Source organism: Trichosurus vulpecula, chromosome 4, assembly GCF_011100635.1.
Source record: "Trichosurus vulpecula isolate mTriVul1 chromosome 4, mTriVul1.pri, whole genome shotgun sequence".
In the NCBI taxonomy this organism is placed as follows: Eukaryota; Metazoa; Chordata; class Mammalia; order Diprotodontia; family Phalangeridae; genus Trichosurus; species Trichosurus vulpecula.
The window spans coordinates 373,584,526-373,611,263 of NC_050576.1; the positions used below are offsets into that span (position 1 = coordinate 373,584,526).

Here is a 26,738-nt window from a genome sequence, read left to right on the forward strand (position 1 = left end):
CTATTAAATGGTCATCAGTGGGGTCATCATAGGAACAAAGTAACAAAGATTTAGGACTGTAAGGGACCTTAGTGGGACAAAGTAACAAAAAGTACCAAAGATTTAGGCTTGAAAGGGACCTCAGTGGGATCATCATAGTAACAAAGTAACAAAGTAACAAAGATTTAGGACTGCAAGGGACCTTAGTGGGACAAAGTAACAAAAAGTAACAAAGATTTAGGACTGAAAGGGACCTCAGTGGGATCATCATAGTAACAAAGTAACAAAGATTTAGGACTGAAAGAGGCCTTAGAATCTAACCCCCCTCATACTACAAAAGTGATAAATGAGGCTCATTGAAATGGGTTACTGAAGTGACTTGTACTTGGTCACGTAGATAGTAAAGAACAGAGTTAAGATTAAAACGCAAGCCTTTGGATTCCAAATCAAATGATCTTTCCAACTCTGCTACGTTGTGTTTCGGCAGGTAAGTGGTAGAATGGATGGAGGGCCAAGCTTGGAGTGAGGAAGATTTGTCTTTCTGAATTGAAATGTGGCCTCGGAAACTTACTATCTGTGTGACCTTGAGTAAGTCATATAATCCCCCTTTTTTTGGAGGGAGGAGGGCAGGGCAATTGGGGTTAAGTGACTTGCCCAAGGTTACACAGCTAGTAAGTGTGTCAAGTGTCTGAGATCGGATTTGATCTTAGGTCCTCCTGAGGCAGTCCACCAGGGCTGGTGTTCTACTCACTAGGCCACCTAGCTGCCCCTCATATAACCCTTTTTGCCTCAGTTTCCTCATCTATAAAATGAACTTGAGGAGGAAACGGCAAACCACTCCAGCATTTTTGCCAAGAAAACCTCAAATGTGGTCATGAAGAGTCAGACACGACATGAAAAATGACTGAAGTTGTCTTTGATCACGTTTAATGATGAAGAACTCATTATTTTCTGGTTGAATAGCTAAAAGTAGTCCACTTTGTGGTTATTAGAAACTTCTTCCTTATTTTGAATTTAAATCTATCTCCTTGCTGCACTCAATAGTTCTAGTTTTGCCTTTTGGAACAAGTCTCCCTCTTCTTTTCCATAGCTATTCTTCAAATATTTGAAGATAAACATCACTGCTAAGTCTTCTCTTTTCCTGGTAACTATTCTTGATTCCTTTAGCTTTCCTCCCCATGATATGGGTTTTTTTCATGATATGGTTTTGAGACCCTTTAACCATCCTGCCTTTGAGACACTTCAGTTTTTCAATGGTCCTATTACTTAATATATGATACCCAGAAATTGTGTGACCTTGGAGGGATTTTTTTGGGGGCTCCTCATTTTTTATTTCATTGATATAATGTTGTTGTTGTGCAGTCTTTTTTTTCAGTCTTGTTTGACTCTTTGTGACCCCGTTTTGGTGTTTTCTTGGTAAAGATACCAGAGTGAATTGTCATTTCCTTCTCTAGCTCATTTTAAAGATGAGGAACCGAGGCAAACAATGTTAAGTGATTTGCCCAGGGTCACATGGCTAATAAGTGCCGGAGACCATATTTGAACTCAGGAAAATGAGTCTTCCTGACTCCAGGCCCAGTCCTGTATCCACTGTGCCACCTAATTGCCCTATATTGGTATAATGAGTTCCTGGCAAAGAAACTCCCTTCACCCAGTGCACTTTGGTATTTTCTTTGTAAATAATAGCCTTAGAGAGTTGTCTGAGCAACTGAGCGGTAATATGACTTGTTCAGAGTTATATAATCAATGTATCAGAGGCCAGTCTTGAACCCAGGTCTCTCTAAGTCCAAGGCTAGTGCTTGCTCCCCTGTGCTCTATTTCCTCTCAGACAGACATATTCCCTCTTCTCTTCTTCATTCTAGGCATTCTCAATTCATGTAACTTTTCTTCTTAAAACATGGTTTTGAGATCCTTTATCATTTTTGATTATATTGCTTTTGACACATTACAGTTTGTCAATGTCCCTCTTAATTTATATGTGACATTAAGATATAGTCTGACCCATGCAGTGAAATGATCACCTCCTTTGAAATGACCACTATATTTCTATAATATAACTTGTGATCAGAAAAATGCCTGCTGTTTTCCCCATGAACTGTTTGTCATTAAGCCAAGTCTTCCCCATTCTGTATTGATATCTTTTTTAAAAAACTAAATCCTGTCTATTCATCCCAACTAAATTTCATTTCAATAGATTTAGTCTATTCTGGTTTGTCATATCTTTTTGGATCCTGATTTGTAACTCTATATGTTAGTTATCCTCCCCATATTTGTGACTGTGATAGTCCATAAAGCCTCTCTGGGTTTTTTGGCTTCTCTGAGATTCACAAGACCTATCTGCACCAGACTGCTTCTATTCTAGGCAAGCCCCTTTCTCCTTTTTTTTGGGGGGGGTAGAGAGTGCATTGTACTCTTGAGTACATTTGTAAGCTGGAGGGCCTTGTCAGGCAATTCCTAGCTCTTTCCTAATGACATTAGACATATGGAATCAGACACACCTGAATATGAACCTGTCCCATTATATATAAAACCCATGACTCTTCCCTACATCATTAGGCTACCTTGGTACGGAAAAGACGAAGAATCCAGAGGTCCCATCCATCAGCTAGGTGGATCGATAAGAACTTTACAGAATATTGGTATACTAAGTTTAAGAGAGGCCACTAGGAGGAACATGGATGATTCTATCCTTCCAACCCCTCCTCACCTACTGGGCCCTGATTTCATTGTAACAAAGGTTTCAGCTACCTCCTTGATTTTCTACATTATGGATGTAATCACTGACAAAAGTATTTAGCAGAAGAAGACTAGGGGTAGGTCCTTGGGCCATACTACTATAAATCTCCCACCTGAATGACCATTTCTCAAAGATGTTGTAGACAGAATACATATTCAAGGCAGGGGTTAGATTAGATGGCTTCTAATGACCAACTTTTAGAGTCCATAACTCTGTGTTTTTGTCAGGGACCCTTGCCAAATACATTTCTGGATTCTTCCCTTTTTTCCTCATGGAAAACAGACATTTTGAAAATTAGGACAATATTTATGGGGTCCTCACTAGATTGAATGGGGAACTGAATTCCCAGATTAGAGGCACTCTATGCAAAATAGAGAGAAGCTAGAAGCCTATAATAATGCTTTGCCTTCACTCTGTTTTCCCTAGGGTCTTCAGAAAGAGGTGAGTTCTCTTAATGAAAGACTCTTCTTCTAAGATAAAATATGCCAATACAGTGAGATTGAAAAAAAGAGTCTTAAAGGTAAATTTCACTGCTAATTTTAAAATCCATGCTGTATTTAATTCACATGTCTGAAAATGGATGGATCATAGGACCCCTTAAGAATCAGAGAGCACCTTGTATTTTGCATATTAATTTATACACCCATAATGAATGCAAACAACCATACAAATGCACTCATAATAAAAATTGTACTACTGATCCGTATACTTTTAATTTAATTGAATGGTTTTATCCTGTTTTCTATGTTAGTTACTTGCTTCAGATGTCAAGCTGTTCTTACAAATCAAGGCATTTGGGATCTATGATGCCATGCCTTTTAGTAAGCCGACACTGTGCCAGCCAGCCTTCCAGGGCCATAGGAGCTGTCTCATCCTCTGAGAATGCTCTCATCATCTTTGATTTATGCAGAGCCTTGACAAGGCCCAGTTCTGACTAGCACAGGACACCAAAGCATAACAAAGTCCAGAATTGCAAATGGAAAGAAAATGACACTCATTTCTAAAGGTCTCTGGACCTTTAAAAGAAATCAGTGGACTAAGCCTGGATACTCTGCCTGAGAAGTTTGCGCATTGCTGGCTTATTAGCCTTTTCCATTTTTGCTCTCTGTCTACATTATGGGCATTTCAAAGTTCACAATTGAGGCTGAGTAAAACAAAAATGATTATTTTTCCACACTTATCAATGTGGATGCCACAATGCACATCTTTTTCGAAAAGGCTGTTAACTGGAACCACTCGGGACTGATACAAATGAGAGACATTAGGCTTTGATATTGTGGGAAGGATGTATTCACTACTGTGCATCTTGTTATATATCTGAAGTATATTGATTCCTTTAACATCAGTGCTACAGTTGAGACTGGGCATTTCTAGATATAGCCTAACCAGTCATTTGTCTGACAGGGTCTACAGGACATTAAGGACCAAGGAACTACAGCAGGAACTTGGTGATTTCTATGCATATGGATATGAAATGAACAATACATAGATCTCCACACAAGTTAGCAGATAGAAGAAGATATATACATATTCTTTTAATAACTGCAAACTGTTACATAAAAATCAGAGTTTATTATTAATTATTTGATTCAGCAAAGAACTTGTTAAGCACCACTTATATGTAAGATAGGCTGCAGTGTAAAATAATGGATAGAGCACATGTCAATATCCTTTAAATAAATGAAAACTGTCAGGTTAGAATAAAAGTTTATTGATAATTATTTAATTCAGCAAATAACTTATTAAGCATCACTTATGTATAAGACAAGAGGCAGTGTGCAGTAATGGATAGAGTGCTGGTATCAGAGCCAAGAAGATTGAGTTCAAGTCCTTCCTCAGACAAATACTGTCTATGTGACCCTGAGCAAGTCACTTAATGTCTCAGTGTGCTCAAACACTAAGTTTCAGTGAAGGGGCTGACTTACCTTGGTAGAGGGAATTTTCTCCTTCAGGTAATTTCATCTACCAATGACATAATGGGTTCAGTCCTTATCCCTATCCTATGTGTGAAACACTATGCTAGGCAGTGAGAATACAAGAACAGATATAATATAGGCCTTGTTCTAATGGGAGAGGAGAGCAAGAAGGCCATATTAATAAGTTACCACTGTATGATATGAGTGCAAAGGATCAGGCTAGGTAAAATGTTAAGAACTCTCTGAGAAAGGGGAAATCCTTTCCTGGGACTGCTTTGGAAGGGGGAGGAGTAGTCATGGTGGGCTCCGTGGAAGAGGTTGCACTTGTGTTGACTCTTGAAGGAAGGGAAGGACTAAAACTGGTATAGATTATAAAGCCTTTAATCTCTATATTAGGCTCTTAGCATGATGGTCCCACTAACTATTAAGAGGGAAGGTCTTAGAATTTAGGAGTCATTAGAAGCAATGAAATCGCTAGGAAAACAGTGATGGAAGAGTTAGTCCTCACAATGATAAGGTTAGTTTTACAGCTTAAAATTTGTTTTAACTGTACCTAAGGAGAAAAAAAAGTATCAAGTTACACAGGTGGATTTTATGGGCTTCAAATAAATTGTTGGAGAATTCACCATTCTAACTGTCTCTAGCATGGGCACTCTTGTGAGATATAGTATAAAGTTACATTGATCTCAGAATAAGACCTGGGGGTCTCTGGGCAATGCTTAAATGTCAGTCATTCCATGTTCCCCACAACCACATATTAAAGAAAAAAAGAAAATTGAAACAGGATTTAATAAAAAACAAAGCAGTCCTAAAATTATACTCACCATTTAGCATAGAGGTCATGCAAAGATACTCCATATTATATGAATTCATAATTACAATTCATTAAGAAATCTTATTGCCTTATTGGATCATAGAACAGCTAATCAAGGCCCCTCATTTTACAGTTATGGAAACGAGGTTCAGTGACTTACCCAAGGTTACACAAGTGATATTAATTACTCTCATAATTTTAAAAATTTCTACTCTGTCTCATTGTCTTAAACTTGATTACTTCCTTTTCAATAGCCCATTTTGTTCTCTGAAATCATTGTCTCTGTGATTTCTCCACCCATTTCCCAGGAACTTTCAGAAGCTGTGAACATTTAAAAGCTGTATAAGTAGAAAAGTCGCAACTGTGAACTGTGAAGCTTTAATTTTTGCTATTATGACATGAATTCACAATGAACAATCAAAACAAAGATTTCTATCTGATCCAAGATGCAGGATAAAATAAAAAGGCATGACTGTTCCAGAATAATCCAAAACATTCCTTCCCCTGCTAAAAAACCCAACTCTAGAGTTATACTGTGCTAACCAATATCATCAAAAACAAAATAACATTACAATAGGAACTATAGGAGTACCATCAAGGAAGCAAACCTCTCCTCCAACACACTACCTAAAGTCTATTAATATGATATGAACACAATGTAAATTTTTTTCCTGACTTCCTCCTCTCCCATCAAAGTGAAGATACAAGAAGAAATAATCAACTCAGTAACAGGCTTGGGAGAATTCAGATTCACTTTTGGTACTTTATCCCCCTCTTCCAACACATTTTTTTTTGAAGAAGGAATTTTTTTTTCAATTCAGTCTTTTATGGGAAAAGATATTTCCTTCAACAACCATTTATTGACCACGTATTAGGTGTCTAGGGAGATGCAAAGGTTAATATAACTGGATCCCTTATCCCAAAGGCTTAATATTCTATGGTATTAGTTGGCGGGTAGAGTGAGAGTAAGGCAAATAAAAAAACCTTAATATCAGGCAGAATGTATTAATGCTATAAGTGACACAATCAAGGTGCTTTGGAAGTAACGAAGAGGGGGACTTCAATGGAAGAGGAGTGGAGGTGAGGCTAGAGGGGGGCAAGTTGCACAGGTGGACTTTATAGAGGCCTTAAGCCCAGTCTTGAAGCATAGGTAGGATTTTGATAGTAGAGAACATTTTAGGTGAAGTGAACAGCATGAGCAAAAGCTTAGGGGTAGGAGAGTACAGAATCTCTTCTAGAAATAGTGAGTAGTCCAATCCAGCTGGAGACTAGGGAGTAGGAAATAAAGCTCTAAAAAGAGTTTGGATCCAAACTGTGAAGGGACCCAAATGCTGTTGTGGATCCACAGGAGAACCTGTTGTTAGGTGATAAACTCCCCGAGATACAGCATGGTGTTGGAGAAAGAGTAGCTGTAGTCAGAGGACTGAAGTTTCAACCTCAATTCTGCCACTTAATGCTTTGTGATCTTGGATAAGTCACTTAACTTTTCCAGGTCTCAGTTTCCTAATTTGTAAATGACCTCTGAAATCCTATTCAGCTCTAAGTTCTAGGATTATTTTCTCCTTTTATTTTATCTTTGGGCATATCTTTGACCCTTAGGTCTCTCATTGATAACTTGATGTCTACTTTTGCTTTTGCTCTATGGAAAGAAATATAGATCCCTACTGCATGGTCTCTGAAATTAGCCCAGGACCTTCTTTTAGATCGAAGGAGATAATATTTGTAAAGAGTTTAACACAATGCCTCTCACATAGTAACTGCTCAATAAATATTTGTTCTCTTCCTTTCTTTTCCTCTTTTAAGTTTTCTTTCTTTTGTTCCTCCCTCATTTTTAAGAGGTAGGGACTATGCCTGTGATTTCATTGGCATTGTGAATGCCAGCATAAGGAAACTCCTTCTGCCAATCCAGACTGGCATGTTCCCTGCAACATAGCTTTAGAGGATTGTCTGGAATCCCTGTGAAGTCAGTTGACTTACAGAGGTAGGGCTTGACTTCACTTCAAGACAATGCACTATGTGAAACTGCCTCTCATCTTTTAGGTTTTCTAAGATTTTGCAGTGATAGCAATTATGTGGTTGTTGAATAAATAAGTGGAAAAAGTTATAAAAATTATAGAAAAGAAATTATGCTAGAGATCTTACAGGATGTACACATGACCTAACAGTATCACTGAAAGGTAGTATAATGAGACATATAATCAGAGAACAGCAATGGAAAGGTATACTATCTGCAAATGTAATAGATTAGAAAAAAAGGAGAATTGTATATCAAGAAAATATGTTCCTGTGAAGAAATCTGCAAACTGGAGGGAGGGAGCATGATAGAGAATACAGAGGTGAGAATAAAAGGGAGAGGCATAGGAGATATCATAGTGAGAATATAATATAGGCCACCTGGTCCTCAGGAAGAATTCATTGATGAATACCTAATGCAGACCACAGAGCTGGCACAGAAATAAGGTATAGTTGTAATAGAAGATTTCACCTATTTAGATATTTGCTGAAGATCTGTTTATTAGAATCAGAGCATCTCATATTTCTTGATTTACTTTCCTTATAATTCCAAGTTTCACTAGAAGCAGTGTTCATTGACTGGGAAATGCTTGTATATCAATGTAATAGAAAAATATGCAGTGAGAAAAGATGAATATAAAGAATTTAGAAAAATGTGGATGAATTTGTATGAACTGATTCAGAGTGAAATAAACAGAACAAAGAGAAGAAAATATAATAATAATAATAGACAGTGATTATCACAATATAAATGAGATCACTAAAAGCAAGCTGAACACTGAGTAGTGGAGAAACAAAGGAAGGACTTGAAGCAGAGATAATAAAACATTTTTCTTTCTCTTCAATAGAAAGGTGTAGGACTATGAGGACAGAATATTTTGTGCAGTGCCAGCATTTCAGATTTGGACATTTTTGCTTTATTGTTTTTCTTTGTTATAAGAGAATATTCCCAAGCTATTCCCCAATTGATAAATGGTCAAAGGATATGAGCAGGTAGTTTTCAGATGAAGAACTCAAAGCTCTCTTTAGGCGTATGAAGAAGTGCACTAAATCACTTTTGATTAGAGAAATGCAAATTAAAACAACTCTGAGGTACCACCTCACACTTGTCAGGATTGGCTAAGATGATAAAAAAGAAAAAGGGTAAATGTTGGAGAGGATGTGGGAAAATTGGGACCTTAATGCTTTGTTGGTGGAGTTGCGAACTGATTCAACCATTCTGAAGAGCAATTTGGAATTCTGCCCAAAGGGCAACCAAATTGTGCATACCCTTTGATCCAGCAATACCACTACTAGGTCTGTTTCCCAAAGAGATCATAAAAAGGGAAAAGGACCTACATGTGCAAAAATATTTATAGCAGCCCTATTCATAGTGGCAAAATATTGGAAATTGAGGGGATGCCCATCAACTGGGGAATGGCTGAACAAGCTATGGAGTATAAATGTAATGAAATACTATTATGCAATAATAAATGGTGAACAGGCAGATTTCAGAAAAATCTGGAAAGACTTGTATGAACTGCTGCAAAGTGAAATGAGCAGAACCAGGAAAACATTGTATACTGTATCAGCAACACTGTGTGATGATCAACTATGAATGACTTAGCTCTTTTCAGTAACACAATGATACAAGACAAGTACAAAGGACTCATGAAGGAAAATGCACTCCACATCCAAATAAAGAACTGATAGACTAGGATTGCGTATTGAAGCATGCTTTTTCCACTTTCTTTATCCTTTTTCATGTTTTTTTTTCATTTCATCTATTTCTTCTTTCACAACTGCGACTAGTATGGAAATATGTTTTGCATGATAGCACATGTATAACCTATATCAAATTGCCTACCATTTTAGGAAGAGGGGAGGTGGGTAAGAAGGAGAGAAAAAAAAGAATATTCCATTTGGAGGGCATGGATGGGAAGTGATTGTGAGATGAATGAAGACATCAATAAAATATACTTAAGAATAAAAAGTAAATAAAATAATTTAAAAGATGGAAAAATTGATGAAGGGAACTAATTCCATTGTTCAATAACTCTTCATGGCAACTGATTGGTAAAATAAAATGTTGGGAGAAAGTGACCACTACATCTTAGAATTTTAAATATATAATAGATTCCACCACCACCCCCCTTGCCCCTTGCCCTTTGCCCCCACTTCCCTGAATATGTAAAGTAGCCATTCCCATTCACCATGAGAGAACTGGCGGGGGGGGAGAGGGACTGGCTTCTGGCCATGTATAACTCATTTGCTGAGAGTTGCATGGTCAGCAATACAGAAAGACCACAGGAAATATCAAACATGGCTGATTGATTGGATAGTACCAATGGAGATGAAATGTAACAGAATTAATTAGCAGTCTTGAAAAAACTGACTTAACTATAGAGATAGGTGAGCAACCGAATTCTGTTCTGGTTATTTTGTGATGCATGTTTCAATTCTCTTATGCTTTTCATGGATTTCTTTGAGTAGAACTAACTTACCTGTCATATCTAATTCATCCAAATAATTTTCTGTTCCTTGAATCCTTTTTTACTTTCTCCTTGGAGGGAAACCCTAGGCTAGATTCAACAATAGAATTGTCCTTAGGATAGCCAGGGCAGGAGTAATAAGGCAATGAATGAATGTGAGAAGGCAGAACTCAATCCCCTGAGAAGAGGTCAAGCTCCCCTAGTGGTGAATCAGATTCACAACCACATTACCAGAGAGAAGAGAGGGACAAGTACCCTCAGTCCCTCTCATTCCCAGCAGGGGCTGCTTCTAATTTCTATGTTAGAAATTGTATCAGTAAGGTAATAATAACAATGTAGATGATAATTGTCAAAATGCCTATGTAGTTCTGTATCGCAAAGTACATGAGACTCTCCACACAGAAGGCAGAAGTAAACCATTTATTCAGACACCAGAGAACCATATTCCACAAGCCATTTATATAATCTATCAGAGCAGTAAAGCCTTCAATACACAATATCACAACATGGAATCTCACCATCCCAAAACCTTTCAGACCTCCTGCTGGGATCTTCCCAAAAACAAACTCATAGTACAGCTAAATTAGCCTGTTAAGTTCTAACAATAATGATAGTGGCCATTAGCAGCCATAACTGCTCTCTCTCTCTCTCTCTCTCTTTCTCTCTCTCTCTCTCTGCATTTCCTGTGACATAACTTCCTTTTCCTGTCAGGAAGCTCCTCCTACCACACTTGACTTAGGCTTCCTGTGACGTAAGCAGGTCACATGGCTTATTAATGGGTGGGAAAGACCTTCAAATCTAAATTGCTATTACAGAAATAGAAGACTATGGGACATTGTCTATATGTATAATAGACTTTAGAGAAGTGAATTTCAAGGAATTCAGAGGAAAAATAGAGCTAGGACATTTTACTGGGTATTATGAATGGGGACTTGACTGAGGTAATGATGCAGCTTGATCTTTCCCATTTCTCTGCCTGTCTCTTCAAGTCCCTGAGAAGAGAGGAGTAGCTAGAATGGACTAAGGCTGAGATTAGAGGAAGGCTAGAAAAGGTTAACTTTCTCCCCTCCTCTTATGCCTGCAGGCATTCTCTATGACTCAGGGCTTCTTAAATTTTTTCCCATTCTGGACCCCTTTTCAAGGTTCAGTAGCATTGGTTGGCATTGTGTGACCTGAGGGCATGCACAGTGCAAAATAGGCATGCTTTGTGTTCAGAACCAAGGCTGCAGTGAAGTTATGTGATGCAACACGGGCAAACGCTTCCAGAAACACCTCAGATACATTACATGTTTGATTTTTAGTTAATTTTTGTGAATTCAGAAACCTTTTACTGTTGCCAAATTTTTTGCAACTCCATATGTGGTCATGATCCAAAGTTTAAGAAGCGCTGTCTATGTGACTTCTCTAATTCCTGATTTGTTTGTTTGTTTTTGGTTTAAATATCAAATGATGACCAAGCATAACTGTTATTGATATGTGTTTATTCTTAATTGCATACATGGTACTGCAGTGGTTGCAGCTGGCAAATGGCCAGAACTTGTTGCTGAGAGAGAAAGACAGAAGCCTGGCTCCTTTGTCTAAAATATCAAAGGTATTTAAAATCCTTTCTTGGGGGCTCTGAGCTATGATAGAAACTTTTATGATATTGATTATTAAAAACTTTTAATAAGTTTCCCAGAAGCAGAATTTAAACTGGACCCAGGGGTTGTTGTCTGATCATGAAATATGAAAAACAAAACAACAATAAAACATGAGCTAGTAGCCATGGTGATCTGGTGAGGGGATTGGGTATGTGTGAACCACTTAATTTCCTTCCTAACCCCTCACAAACATGCCCAGGGGAGAGAGAAAGTAAGGAAAGGAAGGAAACAAACATTTATTAAATGCCTACTATGTATCAGGCACTATGCTTAACACTTTACAGATATCTCATTTGGTACTCACAACAAATCTGTGAGGTAGGAGCTATTTTTTATCCCTGTTTTATAATTGAGGAAACTGAGGCAAATTGAAGTTAAGTGACTTGCCCAGGGCCACACAGCTATTAAGTGTCTGAGGTCACATTTGAACTCAGGCCTTCCTGATTCCAGGCCTAGCACTCGATCTATCTATCGTACCACCTAGCTGACTGAGTAGATTCATTAAGTGAGAGGAGAAAAGAATAAGTCGGAAGGAAGAAGAAAGGATATGCCCCCAAATTCTAAAGGTGGGGACCAAAGGAAGGAAGATGTACTATTCTCTCTTTTGTTTCCACTTTCTACCTTAAACTTCCAAATTTTGCCAGTCAAGGGCACCTGCTGGTTACGTGTACATGTTATCTTTCTTGTTAGAATGTAAGGTATATTGATTTTCAGAGAGGATCTTTCAAACTACAGACTCATGAATTTAATCTTGGTAAAATTTAAAAATGGATTATTTAAAGGCATGCCTAATATGTTGTATGATAGAATTGAAATGACGAATTAGGATGAAGGCTCATGTTTAATAAGATGGCATTTAACAGGAATAAATGTAAAGTCCTGCACTTAGGTTAAAAAAATTATTTTTATAGTATAAGATAGTGGTGACATGGCTACAATGCAGTTTCTATTCTTTGTGAACTGCAAATTCAATAGGAGCTGGCATTGTGGAATAGCAGTCAAATAAGTTAATATTAGGACACCTTATTAAAATATCATATTGAGTTCTGAAAATCACATTTTAGTTAAGGACATTGACAGATATGAGTATGTTTATAGTTGAGGGCACTCAGTATTACATAATATGTTAAGGGGGCTCAACACTACACGCACACACACACACACACACACACACACACACATACACATACACACATGCACCGAATCAGTTGAAGCCTAGAAAAATGATGATGTGGGACATGATTTAATTTAATAAACATTTGTTAAGAACCTACTAAGTACAATGCATTGTATCCATTTCTGGAGAAGACACGAGGTTAGATGTGATGTGGTCCCTGTTTCACGAAACTTATAATCTAATACGGAGGTTGGACCCACATACACAAAAATATTTTTTGTTGTTCAGTCATTCAGTTGTGTCCAGCTCTATGTAACTCGTATGGTTTGCCATTTCCTCCTCCAATGTGTTCCCATTTTATAGATGAGGAACTGAGGCAAATAGAGATTAAGTGACTTGCCTAAGGTCACATAGTAAGTGTCTGAAGGTGGATTTGAACTCAGATCTTCCGGACTCCAGGCCTGGTGGTCTATCCGCTGTACCACCTGTATAAGTATAGTCAAAGAATTATACGTATCGTATACATCGGAGAAGTGTAAATGAAGGGCTAAGTGAAGTTTGAGGTTTATATATCTCCAGGTGCTATTTTAATAAGGTATTATGACTCAAATATTCCCATTTTACAACTGATAGTCTAATAAATTAAAAAGTATGGAAGGAGAGAAAGCTTTCGTGGATATCCTGGGGCAGAGGACTGTCCTGGACTTGGTCTTACTCAGTTCAGTCACCTGATGGCATAGGCTCGATATTGGAGCAAAAATGAAAATCTCAGAGGTCATTTGATAGTTGACAAAAAGAGATTTACTCAGCCATAGGGAGCTGAGGATATCTCTAATTGATTCAGCAGAGGGAAAATCTCTTGCTTAAGTTATCTACTATGATCTCACAGCCAAGCACCAGAGCCCATGGAACTCCTCAGGGCCTCTTTGTACTCAGGTGGCCAGGAAGTGATGTCAACAACCTGAGCCAACCAAGACTTGAGGATATAGTCTCTGCACCTTTTTTTTTTTTGGCAGGGCAATTGGGGTTAAGTGATTTGCCCAAGGTCACACAGCTAGTAAGTGTGTCAAGTGTCTGAGGTTGGATTTGAACTCAGGTCCTCCTGACTCCATGGCCAGTGCTCTGTTCACTGTACCACCTAGCTGCCCCTGTCTCCGTACCTTTTTAAGGAAGAATTATCTTAGAGTTACAATTGCTTAGGGTTACAATATTGCTCTTCCCACAAGGAATAGTGCTGACAACACTGAATGAGATACTAGAAAAGAGAGTGTTTTTTGGTCCCAAGAAATTTCAATGAAAAAGCATTCTTACATCTTTGCTACTAGAGAGAAGAAGGTGCTATAGCCAGCTTACTCCTCAGCAACCCCCCTAAGTTCTAACCTCTACACTACTTCTTCCATAATGCAGCTCTTTCTTCAGCTATCTTTTTCGTACATTTACTAGAAGCCTAGCTTTGTCCTGCAGATGAATCATTCTTTGCCTTGCCAGTTTTACTTGGAAACAAATACAATTTAATAGCCCTATTGAAAATTCAGAATGACTCTACAGATATTGCAAAAACAATAAAGTGTTCCAGTATGCATAATGAGCAACAAAATTGAAGCCACTTTAAACAGGTTGAACTCTGATCTTTATGCTTTATATCAAAGAAGGGTTAGAGTTGATTTGCATCCTTTTATGTAATCCTTGGATATGTGGATTTGTGAGTTTGCTTGGGGGGCATATTTTATGAGGAGAACATAATAAGTAGTCAATAATTAGTTTCTGTTTATGAGGGGGCTAGATTGAATGAATCTGGAGTCTCCTCTTACCCTTAGTTTTCTCTGATCCTGATTCTTATCTCTGGATGTAGGATACTTACTTTTGGAAGGCAATTCCCAATCTAACACCCCAAATTCCTGCTATAGGCTTCAGATTGTCCTGGCAATACTTTAGATATATGTCCACTATCTTCAATGTGACCAGGCCTGGCAAAAGATAAGAATATGCTCTTGTGGGGACTGTAAGTAGCCTGGCAATTGAGGACTATGACAGATCACTAGAAGCTTTAGTTCTGCTAATAGGAGTCTGCTCATCATCTAATTGTCTCAGAACTGCTGTATTTAACCTGTGCTGTCTTGTACCTGTCTTGTTACTGGGGCTCCACCGACCTCTGCACACAGTAAGTGCTTAATAAATGTTTATCAACCAGATGAATGAATATGCAATTTTTGATCTACCTTTTGAGAAAGCCATCTGTAGTAATTGCTTTCTGCACGGTGACCCCCATATACTTTTTTGCTCCATAGATTCTGTATTTGATCTGTACTTCCACTAGTAAGTCCTAGTTCCATCTCTTTTCCTAATCATTTTCAATTGGAAACCTTTACTGAGTAAATTTCACAAATAAAAGGTACTTTAAATATTAGTTACTATTTTGAATTCATTTTCTGGTTAGGGTCTAAGTCAGGGATTTTTAACTTTTATTTTTTTGTCATGGACTCTTAGTAGTCTGATGAGCCTATAGAATTCTTCTCAGAATAGTTTTTAAATGCATAAAAAATATATAGGATTTCAAAGGGGACCAAAAATAAAGTGAAAAATAAAGCTGTATTTTTTTCCCATCCAAGTTCACGGACTGCCTGAAATCCATTCATGAACCCCTTGGGACTCTGTGGATCGGTTTTAAGAACTCCTGATGTAAGCCCTCCTAAAATCCTATCTCGGCAGTTGTCTCCACACATACTCACATTGATGAATTGTTCTTATAAACCTTATGAATCTCTAGGAGGTACAAGAAGGAAGCTTAACAATGACAGACTTTAAAAATCATTTTAGTTCACATTCTGATTTCATTGTCTTTTGATTCCCTACTTAACTATATTAGTATGCGATGATGATAATAAAATAACAATAGCTAGCATTTATATAGTGCCTACTATGTGCCAGGCACTGCGCTAAGCACTTTACAAATATAATCTCATTTGATTTTCACAACAACCCTAGGAAGTAGGTCCTCTTATTATCCCCACTTTACAGTTGAGGAAACAGAGGTTAAATGACTTGCCAAGGGTCACATAACTAGTAAGTATCTAAGGCTGGATTTAAGTCTCCCTGGCTCTAGGTCCAGGGTTCCATCTACCACACCTCTTTACATCAAATAACTTTGATGACTGTTCAGATATTCCAGTGACCAAAAGAGGAAACTTCAAGCACTCTCAATGAGGCAGAGTTGGAAGGGAAGTGTGTGAAGGCAGAGGGGTTGTTGTCATGTAGCTGATCAGCCTGTCAACTCTACTTCCAGAGAAATGAAAAGTGACAAGCTTTCACAGAGGGAACATCAGCTAGTATGTCTCCTGGCAAATGACAACTGTAGCTGCCAGTGGTGGTGGCATACCTTCCTTCTTTATCAAGGATGTATCTATATCTTCTGCTACATTAACATCTAGAGCTGTCTTATCCTCTTTACTGAAGTGGGAATATGTTCTGACACCTCAAACTGGATTTGGAGTCAGAGAACATTGGCTTGAATCTTGGCTCTGATATCACCAGTGTGACATTAGGAAAATCAGTTAATCTCTCTTGGTTCCAGTTTCCTCATCTGTAACATGAAGAAGTTGGATTTTAAGGTCCCTTCCAAATCCAAGTCCCATGATCTTATGGTCCAGGATATTAATTTCAGTTTTTGTTAACTAGGCTTCTTTTCACAATGGCTTATAATCTGTGATTAGGTATTAAGTTAATAATTTTGCTAATTTGGGATTGATATCTAAAAAATGCTAATACAGTGAGTGCTAGCATACATGTTGTTGAGTGGACTGTAATAGGTAGTATGTTATAGTGGATAAAAGGTAATACTTGAAGTCAGGAAGACTTGGGTTCAAATCCAGCCTTACTATTTGTATGACTCTGGGAAAGTCACTAAGCCTCTCTGATCTTTATATACCTCATTTGTAAAATGAGAAGAGAAGAATAGTTTGGACTTGTGACATCTAAGGTCTCTCCTAACTAGCTCTAAATCTATTATCCCATTTATACCAAAATAATGGCAGTTGTCATTCCTGTATCACCTTAAAAGGCTGGTTTTTTAAAAAAAATCACTTTTCACATAGACTCCAAGCTGAGGCACATCACCAGGAAGACTGAAGGATGGGGGGGATGAAGGAATGAATGGGTGAATGAAAAAGAATTTATTGTGTGCCAAGCACTGTGCTAAGTGATGATGAATTTTTCAGTCACGGCAACTCTTGAAGACAGAAGGTTTGTGAGGAGAGACATAGGCGGTGGGAGTCACACACCGTTATAGTTAGAGATCCTTGAAATAGTGAATTAAGAAGCATTGTTATACATCATCTCCATTCTCAAGGTTAGACTTCACATTCAATGTGACATATTTGAAGGGGAAAGAGGAATTCATAAAGGGAATGATGAGCAAGAGAAAGCAGAGGAGACAGACATGCCAGATGGAGAAAGGTATTCTGGTCCATGAGAATAAAAGCCATATGGCTTTGTTTTTTGTTGTTGATTTCACTTTCTTAACCACGCCATGTTTGCAAAGTTTGCATCAGCATACTTAGATATCATTGTCCTTCCCTCCATAATCAAAAATGATGCTCCTGATGGTGGTTGCTATCTGTGTATTATCGTGGGGTTGTAAAGACTGATATGTAGGCAGTATGTCTTTCCCACTCAGGCCAGAATAGTTCAGGAGTCACAATTTGTAGAGTCTGCTACTGTTCATTTTTTTTAACTCTTAGATTTGTGTCTTTCTTTCATTTTGCTCCAAAAGGATTACCCCAGTTAGATTGTCACCCATTGATAGCATTTAATGAGTGTTGACTGTGTGCAGAGGTCTGTGCTAGAAATTTTGGGTAGAAGCAAAGGAGATACCCAGGATATGCCCTTAAGTTGCTGTTTGCCTCTGGGGTTTCTCCACTTTTCATTATTGTGCTGCATTATTTGAAGCTCTGCCTCAATGCGCCATTACAGCTTTCCTTTTGTCTACTCAATTTATTTGTTCAATAAATATTAAGTGCTGACTAATGTGTACTATACTATCTGCCTCAGTTCAACTTGCCATGAAGGAATTGTTTAAATGTCTTAATGTCATGCATTATGTGTACAACAAGTAGTTTGTGAAAATTAAATGATTTCTCCCCTGTTCCCCACCCACCAGAAAAAAAGATACACAGAGGCATGTAGGTTTAGAATCTTTGATTAAAAGAAACACAATAGCTGGATGTAGTGAGGCAGTAAGAAGACAATTGTTGAAATTTCCTAGACATGGGATCATGTGTGAGTCCCCAGAACTTCAGTTTATTCATCTCTAAAATTGGGATAATAAGAGCTGGAATATCTACCCGTGAGGTCATTGTGAGGCCTCAAAGATACTTTTAAATACTTTTAAAAAGTCATATATTTTTAAAAAACACATTGAAGCTCACATATGTTAATATAATTATTGTTACAAATTTTGTAAGTTTTGTAAGTTACAAATAGTTGATTCTCCAGGCTTCTGCTTGGAGGTTGTAGAAGACATAGCTAGATGGTGCCATAAGAAAAATGCTGGACCCAGAGTCAGAAAGACCTGAATTCAAATCTGTTCTCAGGTACTTACTAGCTATGTGACCCTGGGCAGGTCACTTAATCTTTATGTACCTCATTTTCTTTATTTATAAAATGAATTAATAATAGCATCTATCTATCAGGGTTATTGTGAGGATAGAATGAGGATAAATTTTGTAAAGTTCTTTGTAGACTTTAAAGCGCCCTATAAATGCTAGCTACCACCACCACCACCATCATCATCATCATCAGTAGTGGTAGTAGTATAAATCTCTGCAGGAAAGCTCTTTGTGTGTTTATGCAGAGAATTCGGTCTGTTTTTCACTCTCAAATGAAAACAGAGAGTCGATAATTTTCCATACAACTTTGGAAAGTGCATTATCATTCTCTGAAGAGCTCAGCAGGAAAAATAGACTGCAACTTAAGAATGCAAACCCCAATTCTGTTAATAATAATAATGATGTCCATAAATGTGTCACTTTATCAATTTTAAAAACATTTATTAATCATCTACTGTGTACAGAACAGTATTTAAGACACTAGAGAGAATACAAAGTTGAGTTATGATGCCATCCTTGTCCTCCTGGAGTTTATGAACATATTTAAACACTCAAATGGATTATTGATTATTGAAATGGTTCTTCCAATAATTCAGATTGCTATCCATTCATAACTGTCCATCCTGTATGATTCTTGTCCATGTTCTCCTACCAGTTTTTCACAGAGGCATATCACACAAATATGAGGTAATGCACAAAACAGGGAGACACTGACCTGCCGAAGATGTTTGCCAGTGTGATGGAGAGCCAATGTAGGGTCCAAGTTGAAGAGACGCTCCCTGAGGATGGCGTGGTTCTATGGGTATTCCTCTTTAGCTATGTTATGGAAATGCTTGTTTTATTTCTTATGTTCAGAATAAAATAAATAATAAAAACAGAAATGACATTATAGTATTTGCATCAAGTTCCAGGACATTATGAAACCTTTTGGAAGAGATCTGTAACTACTGAAAAGAATTTGGCCTGACCTTTTACCTAGGAAAAGTCAAGGGGATAAAGAAAGACTGACATGTAGTATGACAACCTATTGAGCTTGTTCATCAGTATGTGTATCTGGAACAGACAGTCCAAATCAAAAGAGAGTTGGGCCCAGAATTGAAGGAGAACAGGTTGTATTGCCTTCAGGAAATTGAAAAGCTGCTTTTGTGATCTCAAGCTACTCTTAAAAACAAAAGTCCAACATTCTACTATTTTTGCTGTATGAATGGAGAACAGGAAATACAATAGTCTCTGAAGAATAGAAAATGAATTTCACACAGAAAATAATGGAGGAGGGGATGGTGTTGTGAATAGTCTCATAAGAAAAACAGAAGGAAAAGATATCAATAGGGAAATGTATAGTAAGAGAAGATGGGCTGGTCACAGATTAAAGGGCAGGGATGAGAGGCAGCCAGCCAGCGTTCTCCGTTGTTACCCTCATTGTGTCAGCAGAAAATGAGAAAGAACTACAGTGCTTAGCACAGTGCCTGGCGCATAATAGACATTTAATAAGTGTTAATTGATTGATTGAGCATCTTTGATTGACCTCTTTTGTTGAATTCATGGGAGAACACGAACAAGAATCATACTTAATGGGCAAGCATGGATGAGTTATCTACATCATTGTAAGGAACCTTCAAATGAGCTCGAATATCCATTTGAGGACTGAAGAATGAAAGGATGAAGACTGAATATTTAACAGGCAAAATGTGGGGAAAGGTACGCATTCCAATTTTAGTAAGCAGCATGAATAAAGACACAGGGACAAAAAGTATGGAGTATGGAGAAGTAATGGCGTGTAGAAAAGTCTGGCTGTCGTGAAGAGTGTAGAGATAGCCCTGAAAGTCACGTAATTCGGTAGGTATTTAGGACCCATTGAAGGGTTTTGAGCAGATTAGGGACTTCAAATTTTTGTATAAGGAAGATTAGTCTTGCAGCAGTTTGAAAGATGGATTAGAGAGGGGAGAGTGACTAGGAGTTGGAAGTCCTATTAGGATGCTGTTGAAATCATCGAGACAGGTGGTGAGTGGTAACAAGGCCTTGAACTTTGGTCTCGACAGCATGAATGGAAAGGAGGGGACAGATGTGAGAGATATTATGGTGGTAGAATGAACAGGACTTGGTAACTAATTGGATATCACAAGAATATAAACAGTACATAATTACTGGAAAATAATACATAATAAAACAATATCCAATGAATGGCTTCAAGCTTGCCAATGTCCTATTCCCTAGAAATCCCTCAGGCATAGGATGATCTGGACCTAAGATTTCTGGTAACTGTATAGTTTAAATTTCTTTAGTTTTCCAAATGTGGGTGACCAGGAGTGCCAGGTCACTACTCACCTTTTTAGATGAAGAGAAAGGAACTCTGAAGAAACTGATTTGGGGGCTCACACCACAGGGAGGGGCATAGGAGGACATACAGATCCATAGAATCCTAGGATCAAAGATTTAAACCTGGAAAGATTCTGAGAGGCTATTGAATTCCACCCACTCATTTTATAGATGAGAAAACTAAGGAAAAGAGAGGTTAAGTGATTTGCCTATAGTCAGGTGGACTTGGACTTTTGACTCTCCCTGGGGGGATGGATTATGGGTACTTTGACCTCTTCTGGCTCCAGCTAGTCCATCACAGAACAGGGTGAGTAGATTGAACACCCAGCCCTGATAAGGAAAAGCAGTGGTATCTTAGCCTCCACTTGACCTTGATTATAGTGTTCCTTTGTGAGAGCTGCCTCCTGTCCTCCCTTTTTTGTCCCCCATCCCCATCCAAAAGCCCATACTGGTAGTTTAAGGAGGGGAAGAGAACTAAAAATTGAGAGCATCCAAAAAGACTTGACGTAGCAAGTGACACTTCAGGTGAAACTTGGAGGAAGGCAGAGGACACTGCAAGTGGTTGAGAACAGAGTAGATGGTGAGGAAGTAGCAGTATTCTGTATGCTGTGGGCGGCTAGGTGGTTCAGTGGATAGCACTCTGGGCCTGGAGTCAGGAAGACCCCAATTCAACCTTTGTCTTAGACACTTACTTTGCTGTGTGACCCTGGGTACATCACTTAACTTCTGCCTGCCTCAGTTTCCTCAAATGGAGTAACAATAGCATCTACCTCCTATGGTTGTAGTGAGAATCAAATGAGATAATATTTGAAAAGCACTTGGCACATAATAAGACTGAATAAATATGAACTGAGGTGGCAGAGGGAGAGTATGTTCCAGTTTGGGGGGATTGGTTTAGATTTCAGTTGTTGCTCACATATTATTATATATGAACAATTTTTTAAAAGAAGCTTGTCAGTGAAGGGGAAGAAAGATGTGAGATGGTAGTTGGAAGGGTTGTGTGAAGTTTTTCTTTTAAGATTTCAGAGATCTGAATATATTTGTAAGCAAATGGGGCTAAATTGAAAATGCCTAAGAAAGAGGAGATGATTGTTGAAATAGAGTCTAGAGGAGGCATGAGGAGGTAGGATCAAGGGCACAGGTTTTCACTGAGTTCTAGCAAGAAGTGAAAATACCACTTACTCTAAACCTGAAGGTTGCTGTTGTTGTGTTTGTCCTTTGTTTTTGAAGAGGACCATGATATCAGGGAAATGATGACATGACTTGCAGTTGACTTTGATTTGAGTGAGGGAGGGCCGTGCAAGGTCACCATCCTCACTTTCTCCTCCAGAGCTATCTGGGTCCAGTGGCCAGGATATTCATCAGGAGGACTGGAGATGGCCCAGGATGCAATGCCTGAAGGAGGAGAGGATGATTGATGATGTAATGAAGTTTTCAGCAGTGGGGGAGGGGAGTTGAGGATTCTTCCATATGATGGCTTCACTTTTATCACTTAAGTAGGAAACACATGTAATGGGGGGAGGGAGAATTGGCCAATGGTGGGGGGCAGGGCACACAATGTTTAGAGTATATGGAGTATGCTCTGCCTGGTTGCAAGTGGTGGGTTTTGTGCTTGTGCTTCTGGAAAAGTGTGATGATGTGCTATGGTGAGGTGTTGCCTCTGATTCTGCATATGCATAGGTATTCTGTGACTATTTCCTTTCTGTTTAATGCATAGTAAAGAAGAAACTTTCAATTGGTTGCTGAGCTGGAAATGAGTGTGCGTATGTGTAGGGAGGAGTGTTTGAGCTCTTAAATATCCACCTGGGCAGTTACATGGTCTTGAACACATGTGGGCCTGATGCCTCACCCTGTTAGTTTAGGTTTGATGTGATGAAATGAGACACTAATAAGTCCAGTTAACAGAAGCACTTTATTTAGCTATATCATAGGAAAAGATGTCAGCAAGGATACAGTAGCACTTAGCTTCAGGCTTTCCTCACCTCTTTATGGAAATGTATGTGGACAGCAAGGAGGGGAATTGTGATTTGTGTGGATCTTGGGCACCCACCAAGTTTGAGAGGCCAGATTCCACACGAATGGGACTTTTTTGATGTTCTTAGTTGACCAGGAAGCTATGTCAAGGGAGATGTGAGTCTAACATATTGAGGAGAGAGGGAAAGTGGGGGAAAGTCTGGTGAATATTAGTCCTATCACAAGATGACACTTTTGTTTCTTCTGTCTTTCTTTCCTAATTTGAGGTGAGTGAGTGTAAAAGATAGAATGGATTAGGTTACAGTCCTGGGAGCTTTGAAATGTCAGAAAAGCTAGAGGTCCCAAATTAATTAATCAATAACCTATCAATCAGTAAACATTTATTAAGAGTGCCAGGCACTCTGCTAAATTCTGGTTCAGAACAACCAAAAGTTCATGAGCCAAGTTTGCCAGCAGCCCCCATCTAGAGCCAAGTCTGAGAAGTGACCTGCTCCACCCACCCAACAGTGAATCAAACTGGCCATGGAGACACTGTGTCCTATTAGCAAGGGAGTGACTCATCCATTGGCTGTGCCATACCTGGAAATGCATTTGTGGGAGTGATGTTTGGAGCAGCTATTTTAACGTTGAATACATTCTCCCAGAGGGAACTGAGGTGGCAGAGGGAGAATATGTTCCAATTTGGGGGGATTGGTTTAGATTTCAGTTTTTGCCTTATTTTCTCAAAAAATTTATAAAAATAGTGGGGAGACAGTAATTGGCACTGGCAAAATCATATTGAAGCACTAATTGTTAGTATTAATAATACTAAAGAGAAATTAACTGGCAATTGATGTGGTGGGGTAATACATCAGATAGGGACTGAAGCCAATAGCATCAGAAGAACCCTGAGAGGAGATGGAGTAATATCCCTGCTCCAGGGACCTGGCCCACTAGTCTTAAGTGCGAGATTGGATGGTAGACTCAGAATTTGTGATGCTACATTAGCTTACCTGTTGTATTTCTGAGGGGTAAGACTGTGGTTGAGGGTTTAAGGAGAGAGGAAGTAGTTTTGGAACTTTTGATGTGCAGAGTGATAGAGGGAGCCAATAAAAGTAGGGTAAGAAAGAATGTGACTGGAAAGGTCTAGGTGAAGTTATATGCCATAAATTTATAGTGGATAAAATCAGCCCAAGGTAATGGCTTTGTGTTACTTTGTGTCCGAAAGCAAAAAAGGATAGCAATTATTGAACTTCATTTATAAATGCTTTATTTGGAGTTCGATCGGTAACGGGAGCGGAGAGCGGACCCCAGAGAGCCCTGAGAGCAGCTCCACCGCTGCCGCCGGCCTAGTCACCATCACACCCCGGGAGGAGCCGCCACTGCCGCAGCAGGCCCCAGTCACCATCACCGCAACAATAAGCAGCGAGGCCGAGAACTAGCAGTCGCCCGCCGCCCCCGCCCTCAGGAATGACACCAAGGAAGATGTATTTGTACACCAGACTGCCACAAAGAAGAATAACCCCAGGAAGTACTTCGCAGTGTAGGAGTTGGAGAGACTGTGGAGTTTGATGTTGTTGAAGGAGGAAAGGGTGCAGAGGCAGCTAATGTTAGCGGCCCTGGTGGTGTTCCAGTTAAAGGCAGTAAATATGCTGTCGATCGTAACCATTACAGACGTTATGTCGTAGGGGTCCTCCACGGAACTACCAGCAGAATTACCAGAATAGTGAGAGTGGGGAAAAGAACGAGGAATCAGAGAGTGCTCCAGAAGGCCAGCCCCAACAACGCCATCCCTACTGCAGGCGGCGGTTCCCACCCTCCTACATGCGGAGGCCCTATGGGCGTCGACCACAGTATTCCAACTCTCCTGTGCAGGGAGAAGTAATGGAGGGTGCTGACAACTAGGGCGCAGGAGAACAACATAGACCAGTGAGAGACTATGTATCGGGGTTATAGACCACGATTCCGCAAGGGCCCTCCTTTTCAAAGACAGCCTAGAGAAGAAGGTAACGAAGAAGACAAAGAGAACCAAGGAGATGAGACCCGGGGTCAGCAGCCACCTCAACGTCGGTACCGCCGTAACTTCAACGCAGACTTCCATAGAACCCTAAACCACAGGATGGCAAAGAGACAAAAGCAGCGGAACCACCAGCTAAGAATACATCCGCTCCCGAGGCTGAGCAGGGCGGGGCTGAGTAAATGCCGGCTTACCATCTCTCTACCATCATCAGGTTCAGTCATCATACAAGAAGAAAAAATGTGAAATTCCAGCAATAGAAGAAATGAACAAAAGATTTGGAACGGAAGACCTAAGTGCTTACTTTTTGCTGTTGACCAGATAACTAGAACTCTCTGCATTATTTATGCAGCATGGGTTTTTTATCATTTTTACCTAAAGAAGTCTCTTTTTGGGAATGACAAATGTTTTTTTAAAAAGCCTCGTTTTCTCAATACACCTTTAAAGGTTTTTAAATTGTTTCATATTTGGTCAAGTTGAGATTTTTAAGAACCTCATTTTTAATTTTCATAAGAAGTACACCTGATTTTTTTCAAAAATCCACAAACTAAGCATCTGTTAATAAAGGTCTTTAAATTAAAAAAAAATGCTTTATTTGTTTTTAAAAAATCAATGTAATTTCCCTGTGACTTCACTCCTCCCCAAAACCAGTCAGACATTTATCAGTGACTATTACATGACCAGTACTGTGCTAAGTTCCTGAGCAAACGATGAAGGAAATCTCTGCCCTTGAGCCGCTCAAAATCTAATGGGGGAGATAACATGTAAAGAACTTTGTACAAACAAGCTTTGTACAGGATAAATGGGAAGTAATCAACAGAAAAAGTCACTAGAATTAAAAGGAAAGGCTTTCTGTAGAAGGTAGGATTTTGGTGGGCCTTGAAGAAAGGAAGCCAGGAGGGGAAGATGAAAAGCGAGAGCAAAGAGATGGAGTATCTTGTTCAAGGAACAGCAATGAGGCTTAGCGTCACTGGATCTTAGAATATAGGGAGTTGGGAGTGTACAGTGTAAGAAGACTGAAAAGGTAGGAATAGATCTAGGTCAGGGCTGTCCAAAATGTGGCCCACCTACAAGCATAGAAATTTACATAAATGCTTTAGTAAAGGAAGCCAAGCTACCACAGAACTCTCACTAAAATGGCAAATCAAAATATATTGTCTATTGTTTCAATAAAAGCCTAAGGTTGAACAGCCCTGATCTAGATTATGAAGGACTTTGAACACCAAACAGTAATAATGAGATGTATGAAAAACGAACAAACAAACAACACATCAGCCAGGACCAATAGCAAATGTCCTTAACTGCCACCCCTGGTGAGAGAAGGGAGGTGTATCTTATTACGTCATTGCTCTTTAGTCTGTATTGGACTCTGCATTCATCTGATGCTTTTTAATTTGTAGCCTTATCATTCTATTCAAATCTTTCCAAGTTTCTCTGAATTTTTCGTATTCATTGTCTCTGATGGTGTGATAAAGGGGATGTCTACTTTAAGCATGTGAAAACTTTCCCTGGTAGAATGGTAGATGAGAACAACTTGTTCCAATGGTCATGAAGGCAGCTGAAACAAGCATTGTTGAGTACTTAGAGCTTGGTCAGGCATTAAAGACACCAAGGTCATCCACTGTATCACATACCATTGCCAGTCATCCTGACTTTCGTCCTGCCACTGGACTTTGATGACTCAGTAAAAGAGAGTGAGGCTGATGACTTTGCACAACTTTGCTTCACTCACATCCAATTCACACACAGTCAAGACATCGACCATGATATTATCGGTCCACAGTATATAAGTATACATATACTTTGTATATTCATGTATATATGTGTACATACATACACATATTATACACTCTTATAATTCCCATTTAGCTATCAGATCTACTTCCCCCTCATATTTTATTCAGATTCTTAACTTCTTTTTCATTTTTTTCCATTAGATTTGTTTAGCTCTAAAAGAGGCATGGGGAAATCCTGAACAATTATTATTTTTACTGCATAGTTCTCCCTAAAGTTTTCTTGGCTTTTCCTTTGTGTAATTAAATGATGTACCATTTGGTGCATATACATTGAAGATATAATTTCATTGCAAAAATTTAAAATATATTATAGTTTCCAGCTTATTTCTTTTAGTCATGTCTACTTTAACTTTTGCTGTAGTTATG

The 26,738-nt window shown here is 38.9% G+C and overlaps 1 pseudogene; it reads left to right on the forward strand.

Moving 5' to 3' along the window:
* The window catches only part of LOC118847277, a 159,291-nt pseudogene extending 134,520 nt beyond the window's left edge, over nucleotides 1-24,771 (forward strand).
* Nucleotides 24,772-26,738: the final 1,967 nt, after the last annotated feature.